Below are 8,137 nucleotides of genomic sequence, written 5' to 3'. Positions count from 1 at the left end.
GACAGTAATTTGTCGAGGGGAGATGACACTTCCACCACTTGCCGACCAGGGGATTTTTCACTGATCGGTGCTGCGTGGGCTCTACAGCCCGCAGCACCGATCAGGAGTGCAGCAGGGCGATCAGACTACCCCCCCTTTTTTCCCCACTAGGGGGATGTCCTGCTGGGGGGGTCTGATCGCCGCCGGCTGCAGTTGCTTAGCGGGGGGGGCTCTTCAAAGCCCCCCTCCGCAGCGCTTTCCGCCCTCTCGCCCGCTCCCTCCCTCTCCCTTCCCCTGTGAGCTGCGCAGGACGGATTTCCGTCCTGCGCATCGAAGGATAGGCTTCAGCCTATCATATGCCAGCGATCCCCGGCCAATCAGAGGCCGGGGATCGCCGATCTGCCTTACGGGGCTGCTGCGCAGCAGCCCCGTATGATGTAAACATCGAGGATTTTTTCCCCGCCTGTTTACATTTTGCCGGCGAGCCGCGATCGGCGGCTCTCCGGCTGTTCACGGAGACACCCTCCGTGAACTGACATGGAAAGGCCGCTCGACCGAGCGGCCGTTTCCATGGTAACCCGCAGACGACCAGTTTACGCCAATCGGCGTTAGCTGGTCGTCAAGAGGTTAAACCAGGCGTGGGCGTTTTAGGTGTTGCTATAGATAATGGCAATTGGTACTGGTTTTTTTTTTTTCTTTTTTTTCCCCATGACTGCCAGTAGTAAAGATGGTAACTTGCGGGCTGGTTGTGGATCAAACAACAGGAACAAATTACATGGCAAATATCAATCATTTCTTGATCTCTTTTATATTTTTTAACTTCCACTTTGCAATGTATTCATTTCTTTCTTTCCCCCGCTTTTGCTACATTTCTTTAAGCACGTGATGATGTTTAAAGAGAGTCTGAAACGAGAATAAATCTCGCTTCAGACCTCATAGATAGCAGGGGCATGTGTGCCCCTGCTAAACCGCCGCTATCCCGCGGCTTAACGGGGGTCCCTTCAACCCCAAATCCCCTCCGTACAGCGGGGGAGCGCTTCCGCATTGGGGCAGGGCTAACCGCCGCAGCCCTGCCCCACACGCGTCTGTCAGACGTGTATCTCCGCCTCTCCCCCGCCCCTCTCAGTCTTCCTTCATTGAGAGGGGCGGGGGAGAGGCGGCGATGCGCGTCTGATAGACGGCGCTGAGAGGCAGGGCTGCAGCCGTTAGCCCTGCCTCCAGGAAGAGAATTTTATGACCAAGTTTGCGACCAACTTTTGCGTGGGTGGGTTTGTGGGTGAAGTGACCCCCGTTAGGCCGCGGGATAGCGGCGTTTTAGCAGGGCACGAGTAACTATGAGCTCTGAAGCGAGATTTATTCTCGCTTCAGTCTCTTTAAAGCGGACCCAAACCAAACATTTTTTAATTAAAAATATTTAGTTGCACCACTCTGACACATACAAAGATAAACACTCCTTCAAGCCTATGAGCATTTCAGTGCATGCTTTTCACCCTTCTCTTTGCATAACTAGGGTTATACAGGTGGCAGCCATTAGCAATTCTCCTTTGCTGGACACCATCTACTCCACAAGTTTGCCGGATTATTTGCCGGCAATATGAAAGGAAGGGGAGGGGTTTCTCCAATAAATGTAAAATATTTTATATTTGTCATCATGCAGCTGAAAAAAGGCTGCTATTTATTATAATTTAGAAAATAGATTTTATTTCTGAAATCTTGTATTTTTAGTTTGGGTCCACTTTAAGCTGAGCAGCATATGGGCAGCACAGGCTGTTATTGCACTGGCAATACCGCTGATATAGTTCTAAGGCTTATACTTGCTCCCCCTAGCTATTCTTAAATCTAGCTTTACTGTAAACTCTACGCCTAACACTAAATTATACACTGGGAACCGCTTTAGCCGCAATTGCCATTGCAGTCTGTGGCAGCACCCAAATTACCCGCCTTCCTGGGCACCTCCACACTGTCTACAAGACAGCGAGCATCGATAGGTTTCAGGGATGGGGAAGATAGGTTTGTGGTTGTTGGTTAGTGTTTGGGAGATCCTTATCATTGATGTTGGTGACACACAGAAGCAATATAATAATAATAAAAAAAAAACACTATTTACCATCTCATTGCAACACATAATTAGCAGTACTGTGAGTATACCTTTAAAGATAATGTCTATTAGATCCTAGCATATAGAAATGTCAGTATCAGTGGTACTGCTCCCCCCCCCCCCCCCCCCCCCTCATCTGCAATGACAAAGGTTAATACAGTGGAACCTTGGTTTGTGAGCATAATTCGTTCCGAAAACATGCTTATAATCCAAAGCACTGATATCAAAGCAAATGTCCCCAAAAGGATTAATGTAAATTCAAGTGATTCATTCCACAATCCAAAAACGGTTGTGGAAAAATATTTAATACAAAGTACTGTGTAAAATAAAGATGTTAAGGCTTTCACTTTAACAGAATCATTGCCATCTGTCGCTCACACCAACTTTTTTTGTTTTTTTGTTTTGTTTGGCTTTAACAAGAAACTTATGCAATGACATTGCTTTTGCTTACTTTTGAGGATTTAATGGAAATGTAACTTTGTACAGTCCCTACATTCCGATTTAAGTACAATCCTGCAGCGTCAGGGAGAGAATAACTATAGGTTTAGTTGTAATGATATGACAGGTGTAAACGTTTTTTGCTCGGTGTCCCATCTGCCCACCTTGGTTTCTCTTAAGACTGGGGCTGATGAAAAATGCCTTTGCACCTAGATTGGATGGTGTTGTTCCACAATTCTGGAATGACTAGTCCTCCCCATGATTAGGCCACGCCTAGGTGAGGGCGGTTGATCGTGCAAAGTTTCTTCCCTGCATGGCCAGGATTCATATTTGCTGCACCATATTCTTGAACAATGTGCCAGGGTCACCTGATGTCTGGCAAACTACTTCATTAACAGGTTTGTTTGAACTCCATCCTGTAATGAAAGATTGTTCCACCCTATTTCCTGTGTCTTGATGCACACGGCTGATGGTACGGGGAGACAAGACTACCGCTTGCCATCTAAGTGAGCTGCTGTTTTTTGGGGGCGTATATTATACCTCTGTGTCTGTAGGCGCTTTTAATGACACTGTAGACAAAGCAGCCGTGTCATTTAAAATAAACGATTGTGATATTTTTTTGTTGATCGTTGTATGATTCATGGAGTATGAGCAATTGGTCCTGTAACCGTATTGCTTAGATAAATCATTGAATGTGTCACAAATCTTGCTCTGAGTGCAGTCTCTGTGATTGTACGGAATAATTAAAGCGGACCTGAACTCAGAACTTTCTCTCTGCTCTAAAAGATGCACAACAGCATAATAACCTTTAAAGGAAAACATTTCTTTGTTACAGCTGATACAAATCCAAAAATAAATCTGCAGTGTATCTACTTCCTGCTTTCATGGAAGCAGACAAATTGCTTGCCTCCTGTGCTTTCAAATGAGCTTATCTGCCGTGGCAGTCAACTGTCACGGGGAGACATCATATTACAACTTGCGATTAGTCACAGATGAGGGGGAAATTAGACTGGCTAAACTCTCTAAATACATACAGGGTGCATTTCTCTCTGTTATCCTTCTGTCCTGTGCAAGAGTTCAGCACCGCTTGTAAATACTAGAATGGCAGTAGGGTATTGTACCGTGTTAACCATCAGTAAAAGCAAGAAGTTTTAAATCAGGATGATACCATTTATTGGCTAACTAATAAGAATAAGCAAGCTTTTGGCTTTGCAGCCTTCGTCAGGCTTAAATCCTGTTCAGGATTTAAGCCCGATGAAGGCTGCAAAGCCGAAAGCTTTTTATTCTTTTTAGTTAATAAATGGTATCATACTAGAATGGGTAACCGTTAAAGTGATGGCTAAAGGTGGTCGGTGAGATGCTAATATATCTGATTTTAAGCATTTTCTAAGCAGCTTGGAACTGAACCAATCAAATTCACTTCCTGTCGACTTTGATTGGGCCATTTCCAAGCTACATGTCATTTGCATCAAAATTGCACGTAAGATAGAATTACGAGTATCTCATTCTCCAACTCCTCTGCCAGCAATAGGCAGAGGTTACAACATGAACCTCAGTCATGCTTTGGATTAGCCTGTCCTTACATGTATGGAAGAGGATGTTGCCGTGTTGTGTATTTGTTTACACACAACACTTGGTTAATGACAATTTGCAGCTTGTACGTTGGCATTGTTAATGTTAATTCTAGTTTATTACTATTCTACGTTGGCAGTTCCATTGCACTGTCCCTATGGCTGATACCAGAGAGTTGAATACTGAAATGAGGGCGTCTGACTTGATTGAATTGCTTCTTCTCTTCCCACTGAGGTCAGGTTGTGAGTTTGTATGAAGCCATTTGTCTGCTCTTCCATCCGTCATGCAGAATATGTTGGGATTCTAGATTACATTGATCCACATTATTGATAAGTTAGGTATGCGAGTTAAAGCGGACCTGAACTTCCTCTCTGCACTAAAAGATAAGCAACAGCATAATAACCTTTTTTAAAGAATTTTTTTTCTTTGTTACGGGTGATAGAAATCTGCAGTGTGTCTACTTCCTGCTTTCATGGAAGCAGACATAGGGTTAACACCCTGTGTTTACAAATTAGCTGCTCTGTGCTGAGACTGCCAGCTGACACAGCTGAGATCAAATTACACTTGTGATTAGTCACAGATGAGGGGATATTAGACAGGCTAAACTCTCTAAATACACACAGGGTGCATTTCTCTGGTTTACTTCTTTCTTGTGCAAGAGTTCAGGTCCACTTTAAATGGGGGTCTTTGAGTTGAGAAGATTCCGAGGAGCTGTAATTTACTAAGTTTATTGTAATTATAACGAATTATGAACACGTTCCATTTAGGGAGATTGTAAGCTGAGTCCTGTGTTAAATATGGTAAAACGTGGATAAAGGCCCATACACACCTCGGATTTGCGCGAACGACGGGTCGTTTGAATGTTCCGTCGTTCGCACGTTTCCGCATGAAATCCGGCGTGTGTACAGACTATCGTTCGGGAGATAAGACTGGTTACCAACGATCCGCCCGGCGGATCGTTGGTAACCAGTCTTATCTCCCGAACGATAGTCTGTACACACGCCGGATTTCATGCGGAAACGTGCAAACGACGGAACGTTCAAACGACCCGTCCGCGCAAATCCGACGTGTGTATGGGCCTTTAATGATTTACTTTCGGCCAACTTTGGATTTGGACATTCCGTGTCCAGCCGCGTTTTGGAAACGCGTGCAGGTGGCCAAAACGCACGACATCAGACATTGCATAGAGTGCAATGTCTGATGTTCACACTGCATGCGTTCCGGACCTGTGCGGTCCGGGAACGCATGCTGCACGCAGATTTTGCAAAAACGCGTGGCTGTCCCATTCACTTTTCAGTGATGGGATCAGCCACGCAACGCACACAAACGCGGATGGCCATGCGTTCGTACGCGTTGCGGTCCGCACGCGTTCCGCACGCATAGCCATCCGCATTTCTGATCTGAACGGGCCCTAAACTGTTTTTTGTTTTTTTGTTTGTTTTTGGTTGTTTTCAATGAGCTTTTAAAGTGTTTTTAAACTATCAATACCAGTTTATATAATACTGTAACATTTAACAACAATAATATGTAATAGTAAAGCTGAATTGTATATTTTGTACATGAAGACAACTTTGTTTGTATCTTTGAAACGTTTTAACTCTAGTCGTCTGGGACTGTCTGTATTACTTAGTATTTTTATATAGTGCTGTTATTTTCCGCAGTTCTTTACATAGTACTTGGCACTGTCCCCTCAGAAGAGCTCACAATCTAATTCGTCATAATCACATGTCCATCATAGTTTAGGGCCAATTTAGAGGGAAGCCAGATAACTTAACTGATTTTGGGTTGTGGGAGGAAACCGGGATGCACAGAGGAAACCCATGCAGATACAGGGATAACCTACAGCACTCTGTGCGCTGTATGTTCTTCCCATGCCCTGGCTGGGTTTAAAGGCAGGGAATGAGAGCTGCAAGGAGCGAGGGCTGTTCATTGCACCAATGTGCCGACCATGTATGAGTTGAGTGTAAGCTCTTGGATATAGATAGTTTGCTTACTGTATTGCTGATATAATTATAAGATTTCCGATCATATTTCTGAATGGTTATCGATTGAAAATTGATTGAAAGGACACCTTCGCAGAACGTTAGCCAGCATTGCGACCGATATTTTTCAGCATGTCAGATTTGCTTCCGATCAAGAAAGAGATTGATTTTGAGCTGGCTCCTTAGATTGTCAATTTATTAATATACACACCCAGGCAATTTTCTCAGAGTTTACAATAATTTTTATCATAATTGTAGAAAAATTGAACATGTGTGTGCGGTATGTTGGTCATATTTTTGCAATGTTACAATCAGGCAGAAAAATGTATTGCAATTCTTAAATTAAATGAATATTTAAAAAATTGTAGTGTGTGTGGCCACCTTAACATAGACCTTTTACCCTTTTGGAGGACAAGCTTCTGAGATCTGGTGTTTATGTTGAATAAATGGCATCAGCATTACAGACTGTCATGCACAACTGCTTAATTTTCCTTTTTCTTTGTATGAATGGATGGTTTCCTGAAGAGCGGAAATGTAAGCTCTGAACTTTTTGCTTTTGGATTTATGGTGTGGTGGGTTACCACTGTGAGTACATGTGGTACAGGGATACTTGTGTTGCCTTTCCTGCCTACCCACAACTCCTTGCTTGCTATTTTCTGTGGTACGGACACTGGCCATTAGCTTTTCTAAGCTTGTGATGTGTTCTGCTTGCTAAAATGTTGCTGGTTCTATCTCCAGATACAGGACAGTGTTGAATGTCAATAGCCTACTTGTTGTTAAATCTGTTTACTGTGTGAGTTTCTTCTTTTCCTTTATGAAAAGAATTTCTACCTTTGCTCATTCAGAAAAAAGCATGGTCAGAGGGATGCACTGCTAGCTTCCGCCTCTGTTTATCTCTTGCCTAAATGATCTTCTTTGACCCCTAAAGTCTAACTAAACTCAGAACTTCCTCTCTGCTCTAAAAGATTAGCCACAGCACGATGACATTTATGGGAAAAAAAATCTTCATTAGTTTATCGAAATCCTAAAAAGGAAAAAAAAACAGAAGTTTTACTTGGGTGCACACTTGCAGAAGGCATTAGAAGGGTTAGGCCTCAGTGTTTTACTCTATGGAGAGCGGCCTGGCAGAGCTCTCCTGCAGTCTATTCAGTTGCTGATGAGAACAAATTAGACACATTTATCTGCATAAACAAGCACAAAAGCAAATTTCTTCAACGGTGTGGAATAAATGTTTTCATTGTGTGTTGTGCAAGAGTTCAAAACTGCTGAGGCACTGTAACAACATAAAGCAGAATGTAGTAAATCATTCAGAATACCCCGTTCACATGAATTATCCTGGTCTCCGCATCAAACATGCTTCCTCTATCGATGTATTGGTATATAACCCCGCCCTCCCAATGATGTTTAGCACTCTGGGAGACCATGTGGTGTTTTTAATCACTTCGGAATACAGAACAAACATTTCACAGTGATGTCCCTTGTTAGCAGTAAAGATGTCCCCACCTGTGATAAATTTGATGGTTTAGGCCCTAGGTGCTTTGAAACGTTGTCCTGGTGAAGTCACAAAGCCTCGCGTATGGAAGTCCATTTATGCCTTTTACATAGAACATACATGGCCCTGGAAAGGCTCCACAGACTGGACAGGATGCTCTCTCCACTTTTTCATGGGTTGTTCTTCAATAGGTAGCATTGCATATGGGGAGTGCTGAATAGTGGCTAAATTCTGCACAGAGATATGTTTAAAGGAGAACTGTAGTGAGAGGGATATGGAGGCTGACATATTTATTTCCTTTTAAGCAATACCAGTTGCCTGGCAGCCCTGATGGTCTATTTGCCTAAAGAAGTGTCTGAATCACACCAGGAACCAGCATGCAGCTAATCTTGTCATCTGTCTAAATTTGTCAGAAACACCTGATCTGCTGCATGCTTGTTTAGGGCCTATGGCTGAAAGTATTAGAGGCAGAGGATTAGCTGAATAGCCAGGCAACTGGTATTGTTTAAAAGGAAATAAATATGGCAGCCTCCATATACCTCTCACTACAGTTCTCCTTTAATTTCAGCAGTTTAA

The 8,137-nt window shown here is 43.4% G+C and overlaps 1 protein-coding gene across 1 annotated transcript in view; it reads left to right on the top strand.

Moving 5' to 3' along the window:
* Window positions 1–4,226: 4,226 nt before the first annotated feature.
* Window positions 4,227–8,137, top strand: part of LOC137543900 (basic helix-loop-helix ARNT-like protein 1) — a gene marked incomplete at its 3' end in the record, with an annotated part of 65,529 nt that continues 61,618 nt past the window's right edge. The window contains 1 exon segment of the mRNA XM_068264971.1: window positions 4,227–4,321.

This window comes from Hyperolius riggenbachi, unplaced genomic scaffold (genome assembly GCF_040937935.1).
Source record: "Hyperolius riggenbachi isolate aHypRig1 unplaced genomic scaffold, aHypRig1.pri scaffold_343, whole genome shotgun sequence".
NCBI classification, from domain to species: Eukaryota; Metazoa; Chordata; class Amphibia; order Anura; family Hyperoliidae; genus Hyperolius; species Hyperolius riggenbachi.
This window is presented reverse-complemented; position numbering and strand designations above follow the sequence as displayed.